This window comes from Crinia signifera, chromosome 9 (genome assembly GCF_055691185.1).
Source record: "Crinia signifera chromosome 9, ASM5569118v1, whole genome shotgun sequence".
In the NCBI taxonomy this organism is placed as follows: Eukaryota; Metazoa; Chordata; class Amphibia; order Anura; family Myobatrachidae; genus Crinia; species Crinia signifera.
Genome location: NC_139225.1, coordinates 55,968,934 through 55,992,761, shown reverse-complemented (window position 1 = coordinate 55,992,761; position 23,828 = coordinate 55,968,934). Strand labels below are relative to the sequence as shown.

Sequence of the window (23,828 nt, the reverse complement as noted above, 5' to 3'; positions counted from 1 at the left end):
GAGGGCAAAAAAGTGCCGGTATCTCACCTACAGCCATACCACATTGGATACGCCCAATCTCGTCTGATCTTGGAAGCCAAGCAGTGTTGGGCCTGGTTAGTACTTGGGTGGGAGACCACATGGGAACACCAGGTGCTGTAGGTTTTTTCCCATTAATGGCAAATTGTTTTTATTCTCTTGCTATTTAAATTGGAAACTTTTTATTTTTATTGCCAATACAGACATTTGGGACAGGTCAAACAGACACAATAGCCATCACCTAAAAACTTACCACACTGTTTAGGCCCAATTCCAACTGCTTTTGGCAGCTAAACAGTGTTGAGCCTCTTTAGTAGTTTAATTTGAGACCACCTGCTAATATCATGTCCTGTAGGTCTTTTTACATTACCAACACATGATTTTTTTCAGTAAGGCAATACAGTTAGGAAACTTTTTTATTGTCTTACCTGGTTATAGAAGTAGAAGAGGGCAAAAAAGTGCCGGTATCTCACCTACAGCCATACCATATTGGATACGCCCAATCTCGTCTGATCTTGGAAGCTAAGCAGTGTTGGGCCTGGTTAGTACTTGGGTGGGAATTCACATGGGAACACCAGGTGCTGTAGGTTTTTTCCCATTAATGGCAAATTGTTTTTATTCTCTTGCTATTTAAATTGGAAACTTTTTATTTTTATTGCCAATACAGACATTTGGGACAGGTCAAACAGACACAATAGCCATCACCTAAAAACTTACCACACTGTTTAGGCCCAATTCCAACTGCTTTTGGGAGCTAAACAGTGTTGAGCCTCTTTAGTAGTTTAATTTGAGACCACCTGCTAATATCATGTCCTGTAGGTCTTTTTACATTACCAACACATGATTTTTTTCAGTAAGCCAATATAGTTAGAAATCTTTTTTATTAGCTTACCTGGTTATAGAAGTAGAAGAGGGCAAAAAAGTGCCGGTATCTCACCTACAGCCATACCACATTGGATACGTCCAATCTCGTCTGATCTTGGAAGCTAAGCACTGTTGAGCCTGGTTAGTACTTGGGTGGGAGACCACATGGGAACACCAGGTGCTGTAGGTTTTTTCCCATTAATGGCAAATTGTTTTTATTCTCTTGCTATTTAAGTTGGAAACTTTTTATTTTTATTGCCAATACAGACATTTGGGACAGGTCAAACAGACACCATAGCCATCACCTAAAAACTTACCATACTGTTTAGGCCCAATTCCAACTGCTTTTGGGAGCTAAACAGTGTTGAGCCTCTTTAGTAGTTTAATTTGAGACCACCTGCTAATATTATGTCCTGTAGGTCTTTTTACATTACCAACCCATGATTTTTTCAGTAAGCCAATATAGTTAGGAAACTTTTTTATTAGCTTACCTGGTTATAGAAGTAGAAGAGGGCAAAAAAGTGCCTGTATCTCACCTACAGCCATACCATATTGGATACGCCCAATCTCGTCTGATCTTGGAAGCTAAGCAGTGTTGGGCCTGGTTAGTACTTGGGTGGGAGACCACATGGGAACACCAGGTGCTGTAGGTTTTTCCCATTACTGGCAAATTGTTTTTATTCTCTAGATTTTTAAATTGGAAACTTTTTTCTCTTTATTGACAGTACAGACATTTGGAAGAGGTCAAACAGACACAATAGCCATAACCTAAAAACTTACCACACTGTTTAGGCCCAATTCCAACTGCTTTTGGCAGCTAAACAGTGTTGAGCCTCTTTAGTAGTTTAATTTGAGACCACCTGCTAATATCATGTCCTGTAGGTCTTTTTACATTCCCAACACATGATTTTTTTCAGTAAGCCAATATAGTTAGGAAACTTTTTTAATAGCTTACCTGGTTATAGAAGTAGAAGAGGGCAAAAAAGTGCCTGCATCTCACCTACAGCCATACCACATTGGATACGCCCAATCTCGTCTGATCTTGGAAGCTAAGCAGTGTTGGGCCTGGTTAGTACTTGGGTGGGAGACCACATGGGAACACCAGGTGCTGTAGGTTTTTTCCCATTAATGGCAAATTGTTTTTATTCTCTTGCTATTTAAATTGGAAACTTTTTATTTTTATTGCCAATACAGACATTTGGGACAGGTCAAACAGACACAATAGCCATCACCTAAAAACTTACCACACTGTTTAGGCCCAATTCCAACTGCTTTTGGCAGCTAAACAGTGTTGAGCCTCTTTAGTAGTTTAATTTGAGACCACCTGCTAATATCATGTCCTGTAGGTCTTTTTACATTACCAACACATGATTTTTTTCAGTAAGGCAATACAGTTAGGAAACTTTTTTATTAGCTTACCTGGTTATAGAAGTAGAAGAGGGCAAAAAAGTGCCGGTATCTCACCTACAGCCATACCACATTGGATACGCCCAATCTCGTCTGATCTTGGAAGTTAAGCAGTGTTAGGCCTGGTTAGTACTTGGGTGGGAGACCACATGGCAACACCAGGTGCTGTAGGTTTTTTCCCATTAATGGCAAATTGTTTTTATTCTCTAGCTTTTTAAATTGGAAACTTTTTTCTCTTTATTGACAGTACAGACATTTGGAAGAGGTCAAACGGACACAATAGCCATCACCTAAAAACTTACCACACTGTTTAGGCCCAATTCCAACTGCTTTTGGCAGCTAAACAGTGTTGAGCCTCTTTAGTAGTTTAATTTGAGACCACCTGCTAATATCATGTCCTGTGGGTCTTTTTACATTACCAACACATGATTTTTTTCAGTGAGGCAATACAGTTAGGGAACTTTTTTATTAGCTTACCTGGTTATAGAAGTAGAAGAGGGCAAAAAAGTGCCGGTATCTCACCTACAGCCATACCACATTGGATACGCCCAATCTCGTCTGATCTTGGAAGTTAAGCAGTGTTAGGCCTGGTTAGTACTTGGGTGGGAGACCACATGGCAACACCAGGTGCTGTAGGTTTTTTCCCATTAATGGCAAATTGTTTTTATTCTCTAGCTTTTTAAATTGGAAACTTTTTTCTCTTTATTGACAGTACAGACATTTGGAAGAGGTCAAACAGACACAATAGCCATCACCTAAAAACTTACCACACTGTTTAGGCCCAATTCCAACTGCTTTTGGCAGCTAAACAGTGTTGAGCCTCTTTAGTAGTTTAATTTGAGACCACCTGCTAATATCATGTCCTGTAGGTCTTTTTACATTACCAACACATGATTTTTTTCAGTGAGGCAATACAGTTAGGAAACTTTTTTATTAGCTTACCTGGTTATAGAAGTAGAAGAGGGCAAAAAAGTGCCGGTATCTCACCTACAGCCATACCACATTGGATACGCCCAATCTCGTCTGATCTTGGAAGCCAAGCAGTGTTGGGCCTGGTTAGTACTTGGGTGGGAGACCACATGGGAACACCAGGTGCTGTAGGTTTTTTCCCATTAATGGCAAATTGTTTTTATTCTCTTGCTATTTAAATTGGAAACTTTTTATTTTTATTGCCAATACAGACATTTGGGACAGGTCAAACAGACACAATAGCCATCACCTAAAAACTTACCACACTGTTTAGGCCCAATTCCAACTGCTTTTGGCAGCTAAACAGTGTTGAGCCTCTTTAGTAGTTTAATTTGAGACCACCTGCTAATATCATGTCCTGTAGGTCTTTTTACATTACCAACACATGATTTTTTTCAGTAAGGCAATACAGTTAGGAAACTTTTTTATTGTCTTACCTGGTTATAGAAGTAGAAGAGGGCAAAAAAGTGCCGGTATCTCACCTACAGCCATACCATATTGGATACGCCCAATCTCGTCTGATCTTGGAAGCTAAGCAGTGTTGGGCCTGGTTAGTACTTGGGTGGAAGACCACATGGGAACACCAGGTGCTGTAGGTTTTTTCCCATTAATGGCAAATTGTTTTTATTCTCTTGCTATTTAAATTGGAAACTTTTTATTTTTATTGCCAATACAGACATTTGGGACAGGTCAAACAGACACAATAGCCATCACCTAAAAACTTACCACACTATTTAGGCCCAATTCCAACTGCTTTTGGCAGCTAAACAGTGTTGAGCCTCTTTAGTAGTTTAACTTGAGACCACCTGCTAATATCATGTCCTGTAGGTCTTTTTACATTACCAACACATGATTTTTTTCAGTAAGGCAATACAGTTAGGAAACTTTTTTATTAGCTTACCTGGTTATAGAAGTAGAAGAGGGCAAAAAAGTGGCGGTATCTCACCTACAGCCATACCACATTGGATACGCCCAATCTCGTCTGATCTTGGAAGCTAAGCAGTGTTGGGCCTGGTTAGTACTTGGGTGGGAGACCACATGGGAACACAAGGTGCTGTAGGTTTTTTCCCATTAATGGCAAATTGTTTTTATTCTCTTGCTATTTAAATTGGAAACTTTTTATTTTTATTGCCAATACAGACATTTGGGACAGGTCAAACAGACACAATAGCCATCACCTAAAAACTAACCACACTGTTTAGGCCCAATTCCAACTGCTTTTGGGAGCTAAACAGTGTTGAGCCTCTTTAGTAGTTTAATTTGAGACAACCTGCTAATATCATGTCCTGTAGGTCTTTTTACATTAGCAACACATGATTTTTTTCAGTAAGGCAATACAGTTAGGAAACTTTTTTATTAGCTTACCTGGTTATAGAAGTAGAAGAGGGCAAAAAAGTGAAGGCATCTCACCTACAGCCATACCACATTGGATACGCCCAATCTCGTTTGATCTTGGAAGCTAAGCAGTGTTGGGCCTGGTTAGTACTTGGGTGGGAGACCACATGGGAACACCAGGTGCTGTAGGTTTTTCCCATTACTTGCAAATTGTTTTTATTCTCTAGCTTTTTAAATTGGAAACTTTTTTCTCTTTATTGACAGTACAGACATTTGGAAGAGGTCAAACAGACACAATAGCCATCACCTAAAAACTTACCACACTGTTTAGGTCCAATTCCAACTGCTTTTGGCAGCTAAACAGTGTTGAGCCTCTTTAGTAGTTTAATTTGAGACCACCTGCTAATATCATGTCCTGTAGGTCTTTTTACATTACCAACACATGATTTTTTTCAGTAAGGCAATACAGTTAGGAAACTTTTTTATTAGCTTACCTGGTTATAGAAGTAGAAGAGTGCAAAAAGTGCCTGTATCTCACCTACAGCCATACCACATTGGATACGTCCAATCTCGTCTGATCTTGGAAGCTAAGCATTGTTGGGCCTGGTTAGTACTTGGGTGGGAGACTAAATGGGAACACCAGGTGCTGTAGGTTTTTTCCCATTAATTGCAAATTGTTTTTATTCTCTTACTATTTAAATCGGAAACTTTTTATTTTTATTGCCAATACAGAAATTTGGGACAGGTCAAACAGACACAATAGCCATCACCTAAAAACTTACCACACTGTTTAGGCCCAATTCCAACTGCTTTTGGCAGCTAAACAGTGTTGAGCCTCTTTAGTAGTTTAATTTGAGACCACCTGCTAATATCATGTCCTGGAGGTCTTTTTACATTACCAACACATGATTTTTTTCAGTAAGGCAATACAGTTAGGAAACTTTTTTATTAGCTTACCTGGTTATAGAAGTAGAAGAGGGCAAAAAAGTGCCAGTATCTCACCTACAGCCATACCACATTGGATACGCCCAATCTCGTCTGATCTTGGAAGCTAAGCAGTGTTGGGCCTGGTTAGTACTTGGGTGGGAGACCACATGGGAACACCAGGTGTTGTAGATTTTTTCCCATTAATGGCAAATTGTTTTTATTCTCTTTCTATTTAAATCGGAAACTTTTTATTTTTATTGCCAATACAGACATTTGGGACAGGTCAAACAGACACAATAGCCATCACCTAAAAATTTACCACACTGTTTAGGCCCAATTCCAACTGCTTTTGGGAGCTAAACAGTGTTGAGCCTCTTTAGTAGTTTAATTTGAGACCACCTGCTAATATCATGTCCTGTAGGTCTTTTTACATTCCCAACACATGATTTTTTTCAGTAAGCCAATATAGTTAGGAAACTTTTTTATTAGCTTACCTGGTTATAGAAGTAGAAGAGGGCAAAAAAGTGCATGTATCTCACCTACAGCCATACCACATTGGATACGCCCAATCTCGTCTGATCTTGGAAGCTAAGCAGTGTTGGGCCTGGTTAGTACTTGGGTGGGAGACCACATGGGAACACCAGGTGCTGTAGGTTTTTCCCATTACTGGCAAATTGATTTTATTCTCTAGCTTTTTAAATTGGAAACTTTTTTCTCTTTATTGACAGTACAGACATTTGGAAGAGGTCAAACAGACACAATAGCCATCACCTAAAAAACTTACCACACTGTTTAGGCCCAATTCCAACTGCTTTTGGCAGCTAAACAGTGTTGAGCCTCTTTAGTAGTTTAATTTGAGACCACCTGCTAATATCATGTCCTGGAGGTCTTTTTACATTACCAACACATGATTTTTTTCAGTAAGGCAATACAGTTAGGAAACTTTTTTATTAGCTTACCTGGTTATAGAAGTAGAAGAGGGCAAAAAAGTGCCAGTATCTCACCTACAGCCATACCACATTGGATACGCCCAATCTCGTCTGATCTTGGAAGCTAAGCAGTGTTGGGCCTGGTTAGTACTTGGGTGGGAGACCACATGGGAACACCAGGTGTTGTAGATTTTTTCCCATTAATGGCAAATTGTTTTTATTCTCTTTCTATTTAAATCGGAAACTTTTTATTTTTATTGCCAATACAGACATTTGGGACAGGTCAAACAGACACAATAGCCATCACCTAAAAATTTACCACACTGTTTAGGCCCAATTCCAACTGCTTTTGGGAGCTAAACAGTGTTGAGCCTCTTTAGTAGTTTAATTTGAGACCACCTGCTAATATCATGTCCTGTAGGTCTTTTTACATTCCCAACACATGATTTTTTTCAGTAAGCCAATATAGTTAGGAAACTTTTTTATTAGCTTACCTGGTTATAGAAGTAGAAGAGGGCAAAAAAGTGCATGTATCTCACCTATAGCCATACCACATTGGATACGCCCAATCTCGTCTGATCTTGGAAGCTAAGCAGTGTTGGGCCTGGTTAGTACTTGGGTGGGAGACCACATGGGAACACCAGGTGCTGTAGGTTTTTCCCATTACTGGCAAATTGATTTTATTCTCTAGCTTTTTAAATTGGAAACTTTTTTCTCTTTATTGACAGTACAGACATTTGGAAGAGGTCAAACAGACACAATAGCCATCACCTAAAAAACTTACCACACTGTTTAGGCCCAATTCCAACTGCTTTTGGCAGCTAAACAGTGTTGAGCCTCTTTAGTAGTTTAATTTGAGACCACCTGCTAATATCATGTCCTGTAGGTCTTTTTACATTACCAACACATGATTTTTTTCAGTAAGGCAATACAGTTAGGAAACTTTTTTATTAGCTTACCTGGTTATAGAAGTAGAAGAGGGCAAAAAAGTGCCGGTATCTCACCTACAGACATACCACATTGGATACGCCCAATCTCGTCTGATCTTGGAAGCTAAGCTGTGTTGGGCCTGGTTAGTACTTGGGTGGGAGACCACATGGGAACACCAGGTGCTGTAGGTTTTTCCCATTACTGGCAAATTGATTTTATTCTCTAGCTTTTTAAATTGGAAACTTTTTTCTCTTTATTGACAGTACAGACAATTGGAAGAGGTCAAACAGACACAATAGCCATCACCTAAAAATTTACCACACTGTTTAGGCCCAATTCCAACTGCTTTTGGGAGCTAAACAGTGTTGAGCCTCTTTAGTAGTTTAATTTGAGACCACCTGCTAATATCATGTCCTGTAGGTCTTTTTACATTCCCAACACATGATTTTCTTCAGTAAGCCAATATAGTTAGGAAACTTTTTTATTAGCTTACCTGGTTATAGAAGTAGAAGAGGGCAAAAAAGTGCCTATATCTCACCTACATCCATACCACATTGGATACGCCCAATCTCGTCTGATCTTGGAAGCTAAGCAGTGTTGGGCCTGGTTAGTACTTGGGTGGGAGACCACATGGGAACACCAGGTGCTGTAGGTTTTTCCCATTACTGGCAAATTGATTTTATTCTCTAGCTTTTTAAATTGGAAACTTTTTTCTCTTTATTGACAGTACAGACTTTTGGAAGAGGTCAAACAGACACAATAGCCATCACCTAAAAAACTTACCACACTGTTTAGGCCCAATTCCAACTGCTTTTGGCAGCTAAACAGTGTTGAGCCTCTTTAGTAGTTTAATTTGAGACCACCTGCTAATATCATGTCCTGTAGGTCTTTTTACATTACCAACACATGATTTTTTTCAGTAAGGCAATACAGCTAGGAAACTTTCTTATTAGCTTACCTGGTTATAGAAGTAGAAGAGGGCAAAAAAGTGCCGGTATCTCACCTACAGCCATACCACATTGGATACGCCCAATCTCGTCTGATCTTGGAAGCTAAGCAGTGTTGGGCCTGGTTAGTACTTGGGTGGGAGACCACATGGGAACACCAGGTGCTGTAGGTTTTTTTCCCATTAATGGCAAATTGTTTTTATTCTCTTGCTATTTAAATTGGAAACTTTTTATTTTTATTGCCAATACAGACATTTGGGACAGGTCAAACAGACACAATAGCCATCACCTAAAAACTTACCACACTGTTTAGGCCCAATTCCAACTGCTTTTGGCAGCTAAACAGTGTTGAGCCTCTTTAGTAGTTTAATTTGAGACCACCTGCTAATATCATGTCCTGTAGGTCTTTTTACATTACCAACACATGATTTTTTTCAGTAAGGCAATACAGTTAGGAAACTTTTTTATTAGCTTACCTGGTTATAGAAGTAGAAGAGGGCAAAAAAGTGCCGGTATCTCACCTACAGCCATACCACATTGGATACGCCCAATCTCGTCTGATCTTGGAAGCTAAGCAGTGTTGGGCCTGGTTAGTACTTGGGTGGGAGACCACATGGGAACACCAGGTGCTGTAGGTTTTTTCCCATTAATGGCAAATTGTTTTTAAACTCTTGCTATTTAAATTGGAAACTTTTTATTTTTATTGCCAATACAGACATTTGGGACAGGTCAAACAGACACAATAGCCATCACCTAAAAACTTACCACACTGTTTAGGCCCAATTCCAACTGCTTTTGGCAGCTAAACAGTGTTGAGCCTCTTTAGTAGTTTAATTTGAGACCACCTGCTAATATCATGTCCTGTAGGTCTTTTTACATTACCAACACATGATTTTTTTCAGTAAGGCAATACAGTTAGGAAACTTTTTTATTAGCTTACCTGGTTATAGAAGTAGAAGAGGGCAAAAAAGTGCCGGTATCTCACCTACAGCCATACCACATTGGATACGCCCAATCTCGTCTGATCTTGGAAGCTAAGCAGTGTTGGGCCTGGTTAGTACTTGGGTGGGAGACCACATGGGAACACCAGGTGCTGTAGGTTTTTTCCCATTAATGGCAAATTGTTTTTATTCTCTTGCTATTTAAATTGGAAACTTTTTATTTTTATTGCCAATACAGACATTTGTTACAGGTCAAACAGACACAATAGCCATCACCTAAAAACTTACCACACTGTTTAGGCCCAATTCCAACTGCTTTTGGGAGCTAAACAGTGTTGAGCCTCTTTAGTAGTTTAATTTGAGACCACCTGCTAATATCATGTCCTGTAGGTCTTTTTACATTACCAACACATTATTTTTTTCAGTAAGGCAATACAGTTAGGAAACTTTTTTATTAGCTTACCTGGTTATAGAAGTAGAAGAGGGCAAAAAAGTGCCGGTATCTTACCTACAGCCATACCACATTGGATACGCCCAATCTCGTCTGATCTTGGAAGCTAAGCAGTGTTGGGCCTGGTTAGTACTTGGGTGGGAGACCACATGGGAACACCAGGTGCTGTAGTCTTTTCCCATTACTGGCAAATTGTTTTTATTCTCTAGCTTTTTAAATTGGAAACTTTTTTCTCTTTATTGACAGTACAGACATTTGGAAGAGGGCAAACAGACACAATAGCCATCACCTAAAAACTTACCACACTGTTTAGGCCCAATTCCAACTGCTTTTGGCAGCTAAACAGTGTTGAGCCTCTTTAGTAGTTTAATTTGAGACCACCTGCTAATATCATGTCCTGTAGGTCTTTTTACATTACCAACACATGATTTTTTTCAGTAAGGCAATACAGTTAGGAAACTTTTTTATCAGCTTACCTGGTTATAGAAATAGAAGAGGGCAAAAAAGTGCTGGTACCTCACCTACAGCCATACCACATTGGATACGCCCAATCTCGTCTGATCTTGGAAGCTAAGCAGTGTTGAACCTGGTTAGTACTTGGGTGGGAGACCACATGGGAACACCAGTTGCTGTAGGTTTTTTCCTATTAATGGCAAATTGTTTTTATTCTCTTGCTATTTAAATTGGAAACTTTTTATTTTTATTGCCAATACAGACATTTGGGACAGGTCAAACAGACACAATAACCATCACCTAAAAACTTACCACACTGTTTAGGCCCAATTCCAACTGCTTTTGGGAGCTAAACAGTGTTGAGCCTCTTTAGTAGTTTAATTTGAGACCACCTGCTAATATCATGTCCTGTAGGTCTTTTACATTACCAACACATAATTTTTTTAAGTAAGCCAATATAGTTAGGAAACTTTTTTATTAGCTTACCTGGTTATAGAAGTAGAAGAGGGCAAAAAAGTGCCTGTATCTCACCTACAGCCATACCACATTGGATACGCCCAATCTTGTCTGATCTTGGAAGCTAAGCAGTGTTGGGCCTGGTTAGTACTTGGGTGGGAGACCACATGGGAACACCAGGTGTTGTAGGTTTTTTCCCATTAATGGCAAATTGTTTTTATTCTCTTTCTATTTAAATCGGAAACTTTTTATTTTTATTGCCAATACAGACATTTGGGACAGGTCAAACAGACACAATAGCCATCACCTAAAAATTTACCACACTGTTTAGGCCCAATTCCAACTGCTTTTGGGAGCTAAACAGTGTTGAGCCTCTTTAGTAGTTTAATTTGAGACCACCTGCTAATATCATGTCCTGTAGGTCTTTTTACATTCCCAACACATGATTTTTTTCAGTAAGCCAATATAGTTAGGAAACTTTTTTATTAGCTTACCTGGTTATAGAAGTAGAAGAGGGCAAAAAAGTGCATGTATCTCACCTACAGCCATACCACATTGGATACGCCCAATCTCGTCTGATCTTGGAAGCTAAGCAGTGTTGGGCCTGGTTAGTACTTGGGTGGGAGACCACATGGGAACACCAGGTGTTGTAGGTTTTTTCCCATTAATGGCAAATTGTTTTTATTCTCTTTCTATTTAAATCGGAAACTTTTTATTTTTATTGCCAATACAGACATTTGGGACAGGTCAAACAGACACAATAGCCATCACCTAAAAATTTACCACACTGTTTAGGCCCAATTCCAACTGCTTTTGGGAGCTAAACAGTGTTGAGCCTCTTTAGTAGTTTAATTTGAGACCACCTGCTAATATCATGTCCTGTAGGTCTTTTTACATTCCCAACACATGATTTTCTTCAGTAAGCCAATATAGTTAGGAAACTTTTTTATTAGCTTACCTGGTTATAGAAGTAGAAGAGGGCAAAAAAGTGCCTATATCTCACCTACATCCATACCACATTGGATACGCCCAATCTCGTCTGATCTTGGAAGCTAAGCAGTGTTGGGCCTGGTTAGTACTTGGGTGGGAGACCACATGGGAACACCAGGTGCTGTAGGTTTTTCCCATTACTGGCAAATTGATTTTATTCTCTAGCTTTTTAAATTGGAAACTTTTTTCTCTTTATTGACAGTACAGACTTTTGGAAGAGGTCAAACAGACACAATAGCCATCACCTAAAAAACTTACCACACTGTTTAGGCCCAATTCCAACTGCTTTTGGCAGCTAAACAGTGTTGAGCCTCTTTAGTAGTTTAATTTGAGACCACCTGCTAATATCATGTCCTGTAGGTCTTTTTACATTACCAACACATGATTTTTTTCAGTAAGGCAATACAGCTAGGAAACTTTCTTATTAGCTTACCTGGTTATAGAAGTAGAAGAGGGCAAAAAAGTGCCGGTATCTCACCTACAGCCATACCACATTGGATACGCCCAATCTCGTCTGATCTTGGAAGCTAAGCAGTGTTGGGCCTGGTTAGTACTTGGGTGGGAGACCACATGGGAACACCAGGTGCTGTAGGTTTTTTTCCCATTAATGGCAAATTGTTTTTATTCTCTTGCTATTTAAATTGGAAACTTTTTATTTTTATTGCCAATACAGACATTTGGGACAGGTCAAACAGACACAATAGCCATCACCTAAAAACTTACCACACTGTTTAGGCCCAATTCCAACTGCTTTTGGCAGCTAAACAGTGTTGAGCCTCTTTAGTAGTTTAATTTGAGACCACCTGCTAATATCATGTCCTTTAGGTCTTTTTACATTACCAACACATGATTTTTTTCAGTAAGGCAATACAGTTAGGAAACTTTTTTATTAGCTTACCTGGTTATAGAAGTAGAAGAGGGCAAAAAAGTGCCGGTATCTCACCTACAGCCATACCACATTGGATACGCCCAATCTCGTCTGATCTTGGAAGCTAAGCAGTGTTGGGCCTGGTTAGTACTTGGGTGGGAGACCACATGGGAACACCAGGTGCTGTAGGTTTTTTCCCATTAATGGCAAATTGTTTTTAAACTCTTGCTATTTAAATTGGAAACTTTTTATTTTTATTGCCAATACAGACATTTGGGACAGGTCAAACAGACACAATAGCCATCACCTAAAAACTTACCACACTGTTTAGGCCCAATTCCAACTGCTTTTGGCAGCTAAACAGTGTTGAGCCTCTTTAGTAGTTTAATTTGAGACCACCTGCTAATATCATGTCCTGTAGGTCTTTTTACATTACCAACACATGATTTTTTTCAGTAAGGCAATACAGTTAGGAAACTTTTTTATTAGCTTACCTGGTTATAGAAGTAGAAGAGGGCAAAAAAGTGCCGGTATCTCACCTACAGCCATACCACATTGGATACGCCCAATCTCGTCTGATCTTGGAAGCTAAGCAGTGTTGGGCCTGGTTAGTACTTGGGTGGGAGACCACATGGGAACACCAGGTGCTGTAGGTTTTTTCCCATTAATGGCAAATTGTTTTTATTCTCTTGCTATTTAAATTGGAAACTTTTTATTTTTATTGCCAATACAGACATTTGGGACAGGTCAAACAGACACAATAGCCATCACCTAAAAACTTACCACACTGTTTAGGCCCAATTCCAACTGCTTTTGGGAGCTAAACAGTGTTGAGCCTCTTTAGTAGTTTAATTTGAGACCACCTGCTAATATCATGTCCTGTAGGTCTTTTTACATTACCAACACATTATTTTTTTCAGTAAGGCAATACAGTTAGGAAACTTTTTTATTAGCTTACCTGGTTATAGAAGTAGAAGAGGGCAAAAAAGTGCCGGTATCTTACCTACAGCCATACCACATTGGATACGCCCAATCTCGTCTGATCTTGGAAGCTAAGCAGTGTTGGGCCTGGTTAGTACTTGGGTGGGAGACCACATGGGAACACCAGGTGCTGTAGTCTTTTCCCATTACTGGCAAATTGTTTTTATTCTCTAGCTTTTTAAATTGGAAACTTTTTTCTCTTTATTGACAGTACAGACATTTGGAAGAGGGCAAACAGACACAATAGCCATCACCTAAAAACTTACCACACTGTTTAGGCCCAATTCCAACTGCTTTTGGCAGCTAAACAGTGTTGAGCCTCTTTAGTAGTTTAATTTGAGACCACCTGCTAATATCATGTCCTGTAGGTCTTTTTACATTACCAACACATGATTTTTTTCAGTAAGGCAATACAGTTAGGAAACTTTTTTATCAGCTTACCTGGTTATAGAAATAGAAGAGGGCAAAAAAGTGCTGGTATCTCACCTACAGCCATACCACATTGGATACGCCCAATCTCGTCTGATCTTGGAAGCTAAGCAGTGTTGAACCTGGTTAGTACTTGGGTGGGAGACCACATGGGAACACCAGGTGCTGTAGGTTTTTTCCTATTAATGGCAAATTGTTTTTATTCTCTTGCTATTTAAATTGGAAACTTTTTATTTTTATTGCCAATACAGACATTTGGGACAGGTCAAACAGACACAATAGCCATCACCTAAAAACTTACCACACTGTTTAATCCCAATTCCAACTGCTTTTGGCAGCTAAACAGTGTTGAGCCTCTTTAGTAGTTTAATTTGAGACCACATGCTAATATCATGTCCTGTAGGTCTTTTTACATTACCAACACATGATTTTTTTCAGTAAGGCAATACAGTTAGGAAACTTTTTTATTAGCTTACCTGGTTATAGAAGTAGAAGAGGGCAAAAAAGTGCCAGTATCTCACCTACAGCCATACCACATTGGATACGCCCAATCTCGTCTCATCTTGGAAGCTAAGCAGTGTTGGGCCTGGTTAGTACTTGGGTGGGAGACCACATGGGAACACCAGGTGCTGTAGGTTTTTTCCCATTAATGGCAAATTGTTTTTATTCTCTTGCTATTTAAATTGGAAACTTTTTATTTTTATTGCCAATACAGACATTTGGGACAGGTCAAACAGACACAATAGCCATCACCTAAAAACTTACCACACTGTTTAGGCCCAATTCCAACTGCTTTTCGGAGCTAAACAGTGTTGAGCCTCTTTAGTAGTTTAATTTGAGACCACCTGCTAATATCATGTCCTGTAGGTCTTTTTACATTACCAACACATGATTTTTTTCAGTAAGCCAATATAGTTAGGAAACTTTTTTAATAGCTTACCTGGTTATAGAAGTAGAAGAGGGCAAAAAAGTGCCTGTATCTCCCTTACAGCCATACCACATTGGATACGCCCAATCTTGTCTGATCTTGGAAGCTAAGCAGTGTTGGGCCTGGTTAGTACTTGGGTGGGAGACCACATGGGAACACCAGGTGCTGTAGGTTTTTTCCCATTAATGGCAAATTGTTTTTAAACTCTTGCTATTTAAATTGGAAACTTTTTATTTTTATTGCCAATACAGACATTTGGGACAGGTCAAACAGACACAATAGCCATCACCTAAAAACTTACCACACTGTTTAGGCCCAATTCCAACTGCTTTTGGCAGCTAAACAGTGTTGAGCCTCTTTAGTAGTTTAATTTGAGACCACCTGCTAATATCATGTCCTGTAGGTCTTTTTACATTACCAACACATGATTTTTTTCAGTAAGGCAATACAGTTAGGAAACTTTTTTATCAGCTTACCTGGTTATAGAAATAGAAGAGGGCAAAAAAGTGCTGGTATCTCACCTACAGCCATACCACATTGGATACGCCCAATCTCGTCTGATCTTGGAAGCTAAGCAGTGTTGAACCTGGTTAGTACTTGGGTGGGAGACCACATGGGAACACCAGGTGCTGTAGGTTTTTTCCTATTAATGGCAAATTGTTTTTATTCTCTTGCTATTTAAATTGGAAACTTTTTATTTTTATTGCCAATACAGACATTTGGGACAGGTCAAACAGACACAATAACCATCACCTAAAAACTTACCACACTGTTTAGGCCCAATTCCAACTGCTTTTGGGAGCTAAACAGTGTTGAGCCTCTTTAGTAGTTTAATTTGAGACCACCTGCTAATATCATGTCCTGTAGGTCTTTTACATTACCAACACATGATTTTTTTCAGTAAGCCAATATAGTTAGGAAACTTTTTTATTAGCTTACCTGGTTATAGAAGTAGAAGAGGGCAAAAAAGTGCCTGTATCTCACCTACAGCCATACCACATTGGATACGCCCAATCTTGTCTGATCTTGGAAGCTAAGCAGTGTTGGGCCTGGTTAGTACTTGGGTGGGAGACCACATGGGAACACCAGGTGCTGTAGGTTTTTTCCCATTAATGGCAAATTGTTTTTAAACTCTTGCTATTTAAATTGGAAACTTTTTATTTTTATTGCCAATACAGACATTTGGGACAGGTCAAACAGACACAATAGCCATCACCTAAAAACTTACCACACTGTTTAGGCCCAATTCCAACTGCTTTTGGCAGCTAAACAGTGTTGAGCCTCTTTAGTAGTTTAATTTGAGACCACCTGCTAATATCATGTCCTGTAGGTCTTTTTACATTACCAACACATGATTTTTTTCAGTAAGGCAATACAGTTAGGAAACTTTTTTATTAGCTTACCTGGTTATAGAAGTAGAAGAGGGCAAAAAAGTGCCGGTATCTCACCTACAGCCATACCACATTGGATACGCCCAATCTCGTCTGATCTTGGAAGCTAAGCAGTGTTGGGCCTGGTTAGTACTTGGGTGGGAGACCACATGGGAACACCAGGTGCTGTAGGTTTTTTCCCATTAATGGCAAATTGTTTTTAAACTCTTGCTATTTAAATTGGAAACTTTTTATTTTTATTGCCAATACAGACATTTGGGACAGGTCAAACAGACACAATAGCCATCACCTAAAAACTTACCACACTGTTTAGGCCCAATTCCAACTGCTTTTGGCAGCTAAACAGTGTTGAGCCTCTTTAGTAGTTTAATTTGAGACCACCTGCTAATATCATGTCCTGTAGGTCTTTTTACATTACCAACACATGATTTTTTTCAGTAAGGCAATACAGTTAGGAAACTTTTTTATTAGCTTACCTGGTTATAGAAGTAGAAGAGGGCAAAAAAGTGCCGGTATCTCACCTACAGCCATACCACATTGGATACGCCCAATCTCGTCTGATCTTGGAAGCTAAGCAGTGTTGGGCCTGGTTAGTACTTGGGTGGGAGACCACATGGGAACACCAGGTGCTGTAGGTTTTTTCCCATTAATGGCAAATTGTTTTTATTCTCTTGCTATTTAAATTGGAAACTTTTTATTTTTATTGCCAATACAGACATTTGGGACAGGTCAAACAGACACAATAGCCATCACCTAAAAACTTACCACACTGTTTAGGCCCAATTCCAACTGCTTTTGGGAGCTAAACAGTGTTGAGCCTCTTTAGTAGTTTAATTTGAGACCACCTGCTAATATCATGTCCTGTAGGTCTTTTTACATTACCAACACATTATTTTTTTCAGTAAGGCAATACAGTTAGGAAACTTTTTTATTAGCTTACCTGGTTATAGAAGTAGAAGAGGGCAAAAAAGTGCCGGTATCTTACCTACAGCCATACCACATTGGATACGCCCAATCTCGTCTGATCTTGGAAGCTAAGCAGTGTTGGGCCTGGTTAGTACTTGGGTGGGAGACCACATGGGAACACCAGGTGCTGTAGTCTTTTCCCATTACTGGCAAATTGTTTTTATTCTCTAGCTTTTTAAATTGGAAACTTTTTTCTCTTTATTGACAGTACAGACATTTGGAAGAGGGCAAACAGACACAATAGCCATCACCTAAAAACTTACCACACTGTTTAGGCCCAATTCCAACTGCTTTTGGCAGCTAAACAGTGTTGAGCCTCTTTAGTAGTTTAATTTGAGACCACCTGCTAATATCATGTCCTGTAGGTCTTTTTACATTACCAACACATGATTTTTTTCAGTAAGGCAATACAGTTAGGAAACTTTTTTATCAGCTTACCTGGTTATAGAAATAGAAGAGGGCAAAAAAGTGCTGGTATCTCACCTACAGCCATACCACATTGGATACGCCCAATCTCGTCTGATCTTGGAAGCTAAGCAGTGTTGAACCTGGTTAGTACTTGGGTGGGAGACCACATGGGAACACCAGGTGCTGTAGGTTTTTTCCTATTAATGGCAAATTGTTTTTATTCTCTTGCTATTTAAATTGGAAACTTTTTATTTTTATTGCCAATACAGACATTTGGGACAGGTCAAACAGACACAATAGCCATCACCTAAAAACTTACCACACTGTTTAATCCCAATTCCAACTGCTTTTGGCAGCTAAACAGTGTTGAGCCTCTTTAGTAGTTTAATTTGAGACCACCTGCTAATATCATGTCCTGTAGGTCTTTTTACATTACCAACACATGATTTTTTTCAGTAAGCCAATATAGTTAGGAAACTTTTTTAATAGCTTACCTGGTTATAGAAGTAGAAGAGGGCAAAAAAGTGCCTGTATCTCCCTTACAGCCATACCACATTGGATACGCCCAATCTTGTCTGATCTTGGAAGCTAAGCAGTGTTGGGCCTGGTTAGTACTTGGGTGGGAGACCACATGGGAACACCAGGTGCTGTAGGTTTTTTCCCATTAATGGCAAATTGTTTTTAAACTCTTGCTATTTAAATTGGAAACTTTTTATTTTTATTGCCAATACAGACATTTGGGACAGGTCAAACAGACACAATAGCCATCACCTAAAAACTTACCACACTGTTTAGGCCCAATTCCAACTGCTTTTGGCAGCTAAACAGTGTTGAGCCTCTTTAGTAGTTTAATTTGAGACCACCTGCTAATATCATGTCCTGTAGGTCTTTTTACATTACCAACACATGATTTTTTTCAGTAAGGCAATACAGTTAGGAAACTTTTTTATCAGCTTACCTGGTTATAGAAATAGAAGAGGGCAAAAAAGTGCTGGTATCTCACCTACAGCCATACCACATTGGATACGCCCAATCTCGTCTGATCTTGGAAGCTAAGCAGTGTTGAACCTGGTTAGTACTTGGGTGGGAGACCACATGGGAACACCAGGTGCTGTAGGTTTTTTCCTATTAATGGCAAATTGTTTTTATTCTCTTGCTATTTAAATTGGAAACTTTTTATTTTTATTGCCAATACAGACATTTGGGACAGGTCAAACAGACACAATAACCATCACCTAAAAACTTACCACACTGTTTAGGCCCAATTCCAACTGCTTTTGGGAGCTAAACAGTGTTGAGCCTCTTTAGTAGTTTAATTTGAGACCACCTGCTAATATCATGTCCTGTAGGTCTTTTACATTACCAACACATGATTTTTTTCAGTAAGCCAATATAGTTAGGAAACTTTTTTATTAGCTTACCTGGTTATAGAAGTAGAAGAGGGCAAAAAAGTGCCTGTATCTCACCTACAGCCATACCACATTGGATACGCCCAATCTTGTCTGATCTTGGAAGCTAAGCAGTGTTGGGCCTGGTTAGTACTTGGGTGGGAGACCACATGGGAACACCAGGTGCTGTAGGTTTTTTCCCATTAATGGCAAATTGTTTTTAAACTCTTGCTATTTAAATTGGAAACTTTTTATTTTTATTGCCAATACAGACATTTGGGACAGGTCAAACAGACACAATAGCCATCACCTAAAAACTTACCACACTGTTTAGGCCCAATTCCAACTGCTTTTGGCAGCTAAACAGTGTTGAGCCTCTTTAGTAGTTTAATTTGAGACCACCTGCTAATATCATGTCCTGTAGGTCTTTTTACATTACCAACACATGATTTTTTTCAGTAAGGCAATACAGTTAGGAAACTTTTTTATTAGCTTACCTGGTTATAGAAGTAGAAGAGGGCAAAAAAGTGCCGGTATCTCACCTACAGCCAAACCACATTGGATACGCCCAATCTCGTCTGATCTTGGAAGCTAAGCAGTGTTGGGCCTGGTTAGTACTTGGGTGGGAGACCACATGGGAACACCAGGTGCTGTAGGTTTTTTCCCATTAATGGCAAATTGTTTTTATTCTCTTGCTATTTAAATTGGAAACTTTTTATTTTTATTGCCAATACAGACATTTGTTACAGGTCAAACAGACACAATAGCCATCACCTAAAAACTTACCACACTGTTTAGGCCCAATTCCATCTGCTTTTGGGAGCTAAACAGTGTTGAGCCTCTTTAGTAGTTTAATTTGAGACCACCTGCTAATATCATGTCCTGTAGGTCTTTTTACATTACCAACACATGATTTTTTTCAGTAAGGCAATACAGTTAGGAAACTTTTTTCTCAGCTTACCTGGTTATAGAAATAGAAGAGGGCAAAAAAGTGCTGGTATCTCACCTACAGCCATACCACATTGGATACGCCCAATCTCGTCTGATCTTGGAAGCTAAGCAGTGTTGAACCTGGTTAGTACTTGGGTGGGAGACCACATGGGAACACCAGGTGCTGTAGGTTTTTTCCTATTAATGGCAAATTGTTTTTATTCTCTTGCTATTTAAATTGGAAACTTTTTATTTTTATTGCCAATACAGACATTTGGGACAGGTCAAACAGACACAATAACCATCACCTAAAAACTTACCACACTGTTTAGGCCCAATTCCAACTGCTTTTGGGAGCTAAACAGTGTTGAGCCTCTTTAGTAGTTTAATTTGAGACCACCTGCTAATATCATGTCCTGTAGGTCTTTTACATTACCAACACATGATTTTTTTCAGTAAGCCAATATAGTTAGGAAACTTTTTTATTAGCTTACCTGGTTATAGAAGTAGAAGAGGGAAAAAAAGTGCCTGTATCTCACCTACAGCCATACCACATTGGATACGCCCAATCTTGTCTGATCTTGGAAGCTAAGCAGTGCTGGGCCTGGTTAGTACTTGGGTGGGAGACCACATGGGAACACCAGGTGCTGTAGGTTTTTCCCATTACTGGCAAATTGTTTTTATTCTCTAGCTTTTTAAATTGGAAACTTTTTTCTCTTTATTGACAGTACAGACATTTGGAAGAGGTCAAACAGACACAATAGCCATCACCTAAAAACTTACCACACTGTTTAGGCCCAATTCCAACTGCTTTTGGGAGCTAAACAGTGTTGAGCCTCTTTAGTAGTTTAATTTGAGACCACCTGCTAATATCATGTCCTGTAGGTCTTTTTACATTACCAACACATTATTTTTTTCAGTAAGGCAATACAGTTAGGAAACTTTTTTATTAGCTTACCTGGTTATAGAAGTAGAAGAGGGCAAAAAAGTGCCGGTATCTTACCTACAGCCATACCACATTGGATACGCCCAATCTCGTCTGATCTTGGAAGCTAAGCAGTGTTGGGTCTGGTTAGTACTTGGGTGGGAGACCACATGGGAACACCAGGTGCTGTAGTCTTTTCCCATTACTGGCAAATTGTTTTTATTCTCTAGCTTTTTAAATTGGAAACTTTTTTCTCTTTATTGACAGTACAGACATTTGGAAGAGGGCAAACAGACACAATAGCCATCACCTAAAAACTTACCACACTGTTTAGGCCCAATTCCAACTGCTTTTGGCAGCTAAACAGTGTTGAGCCTCTTTAGTAGTTTAATTTGAGACCACCTGCTAATATCATGTCCTGTAGGTCTTTTTACATTACCAACACATGATTTTTTTCAGTAAGGCAATACAGTTAGGAAACTTTTTTATCAGCTTACCTGGTTATAGAAATAGAAGAGGGCAAAAAAGTGCTGGTATCTCACCTACAGCCATACCACATTGGATACGCCCAATCTCGTCTGATCTTGGAAGCTAAGCAGTGTTGAACCTGGTTAGTACTTGGGTGGGAGACCACATGGGAACACCAGGTGCTGTAGGTTTTTTCCTATTAATGGCAAATTGTTTTTATTCTCTTGCTATTTAAATTGGAAACTTTTTATTTTTATTGCCAATACAGACATTTGGGACAGGTCAAACAGACACAATAACCATCACCTAAAAACTTACCACACTGTTTAGGCCCAATTCCAACTGCTTTTGGGAGCTAAACAGTGTTGAGCCTCTTTAGTAGTTTAATTTGAGACCACCTGCTAATATCATGTCCTGTAGGTCTTTTACATTACCAACACATGATTTTTTTCAGTAAGCCAATATAGTTAGGAAACTTTTTTATTAGCTTACCTGGTTATAGAAGTAGAAGAGGGAAAAAAAGTGCCTGTATCTCACCTACAGCCATACCACATTGGATACGCCCAATCTTGTCTGATCTTGGAAGCTAAGCAGTGCTGGGCCTGGTTAGTACTTGGGTGGGAGACCACATGGGAACACCAGGTGCTGTAGGTTTTTCCCATTACTGGCAAATTGTTTTTATTCTCTAGCTTTTTAAATTGGAAACTTTTTTCTCTTTATTGACAGTACAGACATTTGGAAGAGGTCAAACAGACACAATAGCCATCACCTAAAAACTTACCACACTGTTTAGGCCCAATTCTAACTGCTTTTGGCAGCTAAACAGTGTTGAGCCTCTTTAGTAGTTTAATTTGAGACCACCTGCTAATATCATGTCCTGTAGGTCTTTTTACATTACCAACACATGATTTTTTTCAGTAAGGCAATACAGTTAGGAAACTTTTTTATTAGCTTACCTGGTTATAGAAGTAGAAGAGGGCAAAAAAGTGCCGGTATCTCACCTACAGCCATACCACATTGGATACGCCCAATCTCGTCTGATCTTGGAAGCTAAGCAGTGTTGGGCCTGGTTAGTACTTGGGTGGGAGACCACATGGGAACACCAGGTGCTGTAGGTTTTTCCCATTACTGGCAAATTGTTTTTATTCTCTAGCTTTTTAAATTGGAAACTTTTTTCTCTTTATTGACAGTACAGACACTTGGAAGAGGTCAAACAGACACAATAGCCATCACCTAAAAACTTACCACACTGTTTAGGCCCAATTCTAACTGCTTTTGGCAGCTAAACAGTGTTGAGCCTCTTTAGTAGTTTAATTTGAGACCACCTGCTAATATCATGTCCTGTAGGTCTTTTTACATTACCAACACATGATTTTTTTCAGTAAGGCAATACAGTTAGGAAACTTTTTTATTAGCTTACCTGGTTATAGAAGTAGAAGAGGGCAAAAAAGTGCCTATATCTCACCTACAGCCATACCACATTGGATACGCCCAATCTCGTCTGATCTTGGAAACTAAGCAGTGTTGGGCCTGGTTAGTACTTGGGTGGGAGACCACATGGGAACACCAGGTGCTGTAGGTTTTTCCCATTACTGACAAATTGTTTTTATTCTCTAGCTTTTTAAATTGGAAACTTTTTTCTCTTTATTGACAGTACAGACATTTGGAAGAGGTCAAACAGACACAATAGCCATCACCTAAAAACTTACCACACTGTCTAGGCCCAATTCCAACTGCTTTTGGCAGCTAAACAGTGTTGAGCCTCTTTAGTAGTTTAATTTGAGACCACCTGCTAATATCATGTCCTGTAGGTCTTTTTACATTACCAACACATGATTTTTTTCAGTAAGGCAATACAGTTAGGAAACTTTTTTATTAGCTTACCTGGTTATAGAAGTAGAAGAGGGCAAAAAAGTGCCGGTATCTCACCTACAGCCATACCACATTGGATACGCCCAATCTCTTCTGATCTTGGAAGCTAAGCAGTGTTGGGCCTGGTTAGTACTTGGGTGGGAGACCACATGGGAACACCAGGTGCTGTAGGTTTTTTCCCATTAATGGCAAATTGTTTTTATTCTCTTGCTATTTAAATTGGAAACTTTTTATTTTTATTGCCAATACAGACATTTGGGACAGGTCAAACAGACACAATAGCCATCACCTAAAAACTTACCACACTGTTTAGGCCCAATTCCAACTGCTTTTGGCAGCTAAATATTGTTGAGCCTCTTTAGTAGTTTAATTTGAGACCACCTGATATCATGTCCTGTAGGTCTTTTTACATTACCAACACATGATTTTTTTCAGTAAGCCAATATAGTTACGAAACTTTTTTATTAGCTTACCTGGTTATAGAAGTAGAAGAGGGCAAAAAGTGCCTGTATCTCACCTACAGCCATACCACATTGGATACGCCCAATCTCGTCTGATCTTGGAAGCTAAGCAGTGTTGGGCCTGGTTAGTACTTGGGTGGGAGACCACATGGGAACACCAGGTGCTGTAGGTTTTTCCCATTACTGGCAAATTGTT

The 23,828-nt window shown here is 39.3% G+C and overlaps 52 non-coding genes across 52 annotated transcripts; all 52 read left to right on the top strand.

Moving 5' to 3' along the window:
- The first annotated feature begins 25 nt into the window (after positions 1–25).
- LOC146037916 (5S ribosomal RNA) lies at positions 26–144 on the top strand. The gene has a single exon (XR_014461551.1). It is a non-coding gene; the product is annotated as a 5S ribosomal RNA (ribosomal RNA).
- A 345-nt stretch (positions 145–489) lies between these two features.
- On the top strand, positions 490–608 carry LOC146039376 (5S ribosomal RNA). The gene has a single exon (XR_014462886.1). It is a non-coding gene; the product is annotated as a 5S ribosomal RNA (ribosomal RNA).
- A 345-nt stretch (positions 609–953) lies between these two features.
- On the top strand, positions 954–1,072 carry LOC146039433 (5S ribosomal RNA). The gene has a single exon (XR_014462939.1). It is a non-coding gene; the product is annotated as a 5S ribosomal RNA (ribosomal RNA).
- Positions 1,073–1,416: 344 nt separating this feature from the next.
- Positions 1,417–1,535, top strand: LOC146037887 (5S ribosomal RNA). The gene has a single exon (XR_014461525.1). It is a non-coding gene; the product is annotated as a 5S ribosomal RNA (ribosomal RNA).
- Positions 1,536–1,880: 345 nt separating this feature from the next.
- Positions 1,881–1,999, top strand: LOC146038901 (5S ribosomal RNA). Its single transcript, XR_014462453.1, has one exon. It is a non-coding gene; the product is annotated as a 5S ribosomal RNA (ribosomal RNA).
- A 345-nt stretch (positions 2,000–2,344) lies between these two features.
- On the top strand, positions 2,345–2,463 carry LOC146039301 (5S ribosomal RNA). The gene has a single exon (XR_014462819.1). It is a non-coding gene; the product is annotated as a 5S ribosomal RNA (ribosomal RNA).
- Positions 2,464–2,809: 346 nt separating this feature from the next.
- On the top strand, positions 2,810–2,928 carry LOC146039300 (5S ribosomal RNA). The gene has a single exon (XR_014462818.1). It is a non-coding gene; the product is annotated as a 5S ribosomal RNA (ribosomal RNA).
- Positions 2,929–3,274: 346 nt separating this feature from the next.
- On the top strand, positions 3,275–3,393 carry LOC146037915 (5S ribosomal RNA). Its single transcript, XR_014461550.1, has one exon. It is a non-coding gene; the product is annotated as a 5S ribosomal RNA (ribosomal RNA).
- Positions 3,394–3,738: 345 nt separating this feature from the next.
- On the top strand, positions 3,739–3,857 carry LOC146038671 (5S ribosomal RNA). The gene has a single exon (XR_014462243.1). It is a non-coding gene; the product is annotated as a 5S ribosomal RNA (ribosomal RNA).
- A 345-nt stretch (positions 3,858–4,202) lies between these two features.
- Positions 4,203–4,321, top strand: LOC146038817 (5S ribosomal RNA). Its single transcript, XR_014462377.1, has one exon. It is a non-coding gene; the product is annotated as a 5S ribosomal RNA (ribosomal RNA).
- Positions 4,322–4,666: 345 nt separating this feature from the next.
- Positions 4,667–4,785, top strand: LOC146037677 (5S ribosomal RNA). The gene has a single exon (XR_014461332.1). It is a non-coding gene; the product is annotated as a 5S ribosomal RNA (ribosomal RNA).
- A 344-nt stretch (positions 4,786–5,129) lies between these two features.
- LOC146039395 (5S ribosomal RNA) lies at positions 5,130–5,248 on the top strand. The gene has a single exon (XR_014462903.1). It is a non-coding gene; the product is annotated as a 5S ribosomal RNA (ribosomal RNA).
- A 345-nt stretch (positions 5,249–5,593) lies between these two features.
- LOC146038691 (5S ribosomal RNA) lies at positions 5,594–5,712 on the top strand. The gene has a single exon (XR_014462262.1). It is a non-coding gene; the product is annotated as a 5S ribosomal RNA (ribosomal RNA).
- Positions 5,713–6,057: 345 nt separating this feature from the next.
- Positions 6,058–6,176, top strand: LOC146038889 (5S ribosomal RNA). Its single transcript, XR_014462442.1, has one exon. It is a non-coding gene; the product is annotated as a 5S ribosomal RNA (ribosomal RNA).
- Positions 6,177–6,522: 346 nt separating this feature from the next.
- Positions 6,523–6,641, top strand: LOC146038690 (5S ribosomal RNA). Its single transcript, XR_014462261.1, has one exon. It is a non-coding gene; the product is annotated as a 5S ribosomal RNA (ribosomal RNA).
- Positions 6,642–6,986: 345 nt separating this feature from the next.
- On the top strand, positions 6,987–7,105 carry LOC146037746 (5S ribosomal RNA). The gene has a single exon (XR_014461396.1). It is a non-coding gene; the product is annotated as a 5S ribosomal RNA (ribosomal RNA).
- A 346-nt stretch (positions 7,106–7,451) lies between these two features.
- Positions 7,452–7,570, top strand: LOC146039119 (5S ribosomal RNA). Its single transcript, XR_014462652.1, has one exon. It is a non-coding gene; the product is annotated as a 5S ribosomal RNA (ribosomal RNA).
- A 345-nt stretch (positions 7,571–7,915) lies between these two features.
- LOC146038510 (5S ribosomal RNA) lies at positions 7,916–8,034 on the top strand. Its single transcript, XR_014462096.1, has one exon. It is a non-coding gene; the product is annotated as a 5S ribosomal RNA (ribosomal RNA).
- Positions 8,035–8,380: 346 nt separating this feature from the next.
- On the top strand, positions 8,381–8,499 carry LOC146038877 (5S ribosomal RNA). Its single transcript, XR_014462431.1, has one exon. It is a non-coding gene; the product is annotated as a 5S ribosomal RNA (ribosomal RNA).
- A 346-nt stretch (positions 8,500–8,845) lies between these two features.
- On the top strand, positions 8,846–8,964 carry LOC146038865 (5S ribosomal RNA). Its single transcript, XR_014462420.1, has one exon. It is a non-coding gene; the product is annotated as a 5S ribosomal RNA (ribosomal RNA).
- A 345-nt stretch (positions 8,965–9,309) lies between these two features.
- LOC146038852 (5S ribosomal RNA) lies at positions 9,310–9,428 on the top strand. The gene has a single exon (XR_014462408.1). It is a non-coding gene; the product is annotated as a 5S ribosomal RNA (ribosomal RNA).
- A 345-nt stretch (positions 9,429–9,773) lies between these two features.
- On the top strand, positions 9,774–9,892 carry LOC146038565 (5S ribosomal RNA). Its single transcript, XR_014462146.1, has one exon. It is a non-coding gene; the product is annotated as a 5S ribosomal RNA (ribosomal RNA).
- A 345-nt stretch (positions 9,893–10,237) lies between these two features.
- Positions 10,238–10,356, top strand: LOC146039610 (5S ribosomal RNA). Its single transcript, XR_014463100.1, has one exon. It is a non-coding gene; the product is annotated as a 5S ribosomal RNA (ribosomal RNA).
- Positions 10,357–10,700: 344 nt separating this feature from the next.
- Positions 10,701–10,819, top strand: LOC146038882 (5S ribosomal RNA). Its single transcript, XR_014462436.1, has one exon. It is a non-coding gene; the product is annotated as a 5S ribosomal RNA (ribosomal RNA).
- Positions 10,820–11,164: 345 nt separating this feature from the next.
- On the top strand, positions 11,165–11,283 carry LOC146037881 (5S ribosomal RNA). The gene has a single exon (XR_014461519.1). It is a non-coding gene; the product is annotated as a 5S ribosomal RNA (ribosomal RNA).
- Positions 11,284–11,628: 345 nt separating this feature from the next.
- On the top strand, positions 11,629–11,747 carry LOC146038509 (5S ribosomal RNA). The gene has a single exon (XR_014462095.1). It is a non-coding gene; the product is annotated as a 5S ribosomal RNA (ribosomal RNA).
- Positions 11,748–12,093: 346 nt separating this feature from the next.
- LOC146038840 (5S ribosomal RNA) lies at positions 12,094–12,212 on the top strand. The gene has a single exon (XR_014462397.1). It is a non-coding gene; the product is annotated as a 5S ribosomal RNA (ribosomal RNA).
- A 346-nt stretch (positions 12,213–12,558) lies between these two features.
- On the top strand, positions 12,559–12,677 carry LOC146038826 (5S ribosomal RNA). Its single transcript, XR_014462386.1, has one exon. It is a non-coding gene; the product is annotated as a 5S ribosomal RNA (ribosomal RNA).
- A 345-nt stretch (positions 12,678–13,022) lies between these two features.
- On the top strand, positions 13,023–13,141 carry LOC146038814 (5S ribosomal RNA). The gene has a single exon (XR_014462375.1). It is a non-coding gene; the product is annotated as a 5S ribosomal RNA (ribosomal RNA).
- Positions 13,142–13,486: 345 nt separating this feature from the next.
- On the top strand, positions 13,487–13,605 carry LOC146038564 (5S ribosomal RNA). The gene has a single exon (XR_014462145.1). It is a non-coding gene; the product is annotated as a 5S ribosomal RNA (ribosomal RNA).
- Positions 13,606–13,950: 345 nt separating this feature from the next.
- Positions 13,951–14,069, top strand: LOC146039033 (5S ribosomal RNA). Its single transcript, XR_014462574.1, has one exon. It is a non-coding gene; the product is annotated as a 5S ribosomal RNA (ribosomal RNA).
- A 345-nt stretch (positions 14,070–14,414) lies between these two features.
- Positions 14,415–14,533, top strand: LOC146039182 (5S ribosomal RNA). Its single transcript, XR_014462710.1, has one exon. It is a non-coding gene; the product is annotated as a 5S ribosomal RNA (ribosomal RNA).
- A 345-nt stretch (positions 14,534–14,878) lies between these two features.
- LOC146039234 (5S ribosomal RNA) lies at positions 14,879–14,997 on the top strand. The gene has a single exon (XR_014462758.1). It is a non-coding gene; the product is annotated as a 5S ribosomal RNA (ribosomal RNA).
- A 345-nt stretch (positions 14,998–15,342) lies between these two features.
- Positions 15,343–15,461, top strand: LOC146039032 (5S ribosomal RNA). The gene has a single exon (XR_014462573.1). It is a non-coding gene; the product is annotated as a 5S ribosomal RNA (ribosomal RNA).
- Positions 15,462–15,805: 344 nt separating this feature from the next.
- LOC146038396 (5S ribosomal RNA) lies at positions 15,806–15,924 on the top strand. The gene has a single exon (XR_014461991.1). It is a non-coding gene; the product is annotated as a 5S ribosomal RNA (ribosomal RNA).
- A 345-nt stretch (positions 15,925–16,269) lies between these two features.
- Positions 16,270–16,388, top strand: LOC146038802 (5S ribosomal RNA). Its single transcript, XR_014462363.1, has one exon. It is a non-coding gene; the product is annotated as a 5S ribosomal RNA (ribosomal RNA).
- Positions 16,389–16,733: 345 nt separating this feature from the next.
- LOC146038790 (5S ribosomal RNA) lies at positions 16,734–16,852 on the top strand. The gene has a single exon (XR_014462352.1). It is a non-coding gene; the product is annotated as a 5S ribosomal RNA (ribosomal RNA).
- A 345-nt stretch (positions 16,853–17,197) lies between these two features.
- Positions 17,198–17,316, top strand: LOC146038563 (5S ribosomal RNA). The gene has a single exon (XR_014462144.1). It is a non-coding gene; the product is annotated as a 5S ribosomal RNA (ribosomal RNA).
- Positions 17,317–17,661: 345 nt separating this feature from the next.
- LOC146039031 (5S ribosomal RNA) lies at positions 17,662–17,780 on the top strand. The gene has a single exon (XR_014462572.1). It is a non-coding gene; the product is annotated as a 5S ribosomal RNA (ribosomal RNA).
- Positions 17,781–18,125: 345 nt separating this feature from the next.
- Positions 18,126–18,244, top strand: LOC146039233 (5S ribosomal RNA). Its single transcript, XR_014462757.1, has one exon. It is a non-coding gene; the product is annotated as a 5S ribosomal RNA (ribosomal RNA).
- Positions 18,245–18,589: 345 nt separating this feature from the next.
- Positions 18,590–18,708, top strand: LOC146039030 (5S ribosomal RNA). Its single transcript, XR_014462571.1, has one exon. It is a non-coding gene; the product is annotated as a 5S ribosomal RNA (ribosomal RNA).
- Positions 18,709–19,052: 344 nt separating this feature from the next.
- LOC146038395 (5S ribosomal RNA) lies at positions 19,053–19,171 on the top strand. Its single transcript, XR_014461990.1, has one exon. It is a non-coding gene; the product is annotated as a 5S ribosomal RNA (ribosomal RNA).
- A 345-nt stretch (positions 19,172–19,516) lies between these two features.
- Positions 19,517–19,635, top strand: LOC146038032 (5S ribosomal RNA). The gene has a single exon (XR_014461658.1). It is a non-coding gene; the product is annotated as a 5S ribosomal RNA (ribosomal RNA).
- A 345-nt stretch (positions 19,636–19,980) lies between these two features.
- LOC146039029 (5S ribosomal RNA) lies at positions 19,981–20,099 on the top strand. Its single transcript, XR_014462570.1, has one exon. It is a non-coding gene; the product is annotated as a 5S ribosomal RNA (ribosomal RNA).
- A 344-nt stretch (positions 20,100–20,443) lies between these two features.
- On the top strand, positions 20,444–20,562 carry LOC146038621 (5S ribosomal RNA). Its single transcript, XR_014462198.1, has one exon. It is a non-coding gene; the product is annotated as a 5S ribosomal RNA (ribosomal RNA).
- Positions 20,563–20,907: 345 nt separating this feature from the next.
- LOC146039156 (5S ribosomal RNA) lies at positions 20,908–21,026 on the top strand. Its single transcript, XR_014462686.1, has one exon. It is a non-coding gene; the product is annotated as a 5S ribosomal RNA (ribosomal RNA).
- Positions 21,027–21,371: 345 nt separating this feature from the next.
- On the top strand, positions 21,372–21,490 carry LOC146039028 (5S ribosomal RNA). Its single transcript, XR_014462569.1, has one exon. It is a non-coding gene; the product is annotated as a 5S ribosomal RNA (ribosomal RNA).
- Positions 21,491–21,834: 344 nt separating this feature from the next.
- LOC146038620 (5S ribosomal RNA) lies at positions 21,835–21,953 on the top strand. The gene has a single exon (XR_014462197.1). It is a non-coding gene; the product is annotated as a 5S ribosomal RNA (ribosomal RNA).
- Positions 21,954–22,298: 345 nt separating this feature from the next.
- LOC146038778 (5S ribosomal RNA) lies at positions 22,299–22,417 on the top strand. The gene has a single exon (XR_014462341.1). It is a non-coding gene; the product is annotated as a 5S ribosomal RNA (ribosomal RNA).
- Positions 22,418–22,762: 345 nt separating this feature from the next.
- Positions 22,763–22,881, top strand: LOC146038521 (5S ribosomal RNA). The gene has a single exon (XR_014462106.1). It is a non-coding gene; the product is annotated as a 5S ribosomal RNA (ribosomal RNA).
- Positions 22,882–23,226: 345 nt separating this feature from the next.
- On the top strand, positions 23,227–23,345 carry LOC146037784 (5S ribosomal RNA). The gene has a single exon (XR_014461430.1). It is a non-coding gene; the product is annotated as a 5S ribosomal RNA (ribosomal RNA).
- Positions 23,346–23,686: 341 nt separating this feature from the next.
- On the top strand, positions 23,687–23,805 carry LOC146038766 (5S ribosomal RNA). The gene has a single exon (XR_014462330.1). It is a non-coding gene; the product is annotated as a 5S ribosomal RNA (ribosomal RNA).
- The last annotated feature ends 23 nt before the right edge of the window (positions 23,806–23,828 follow it).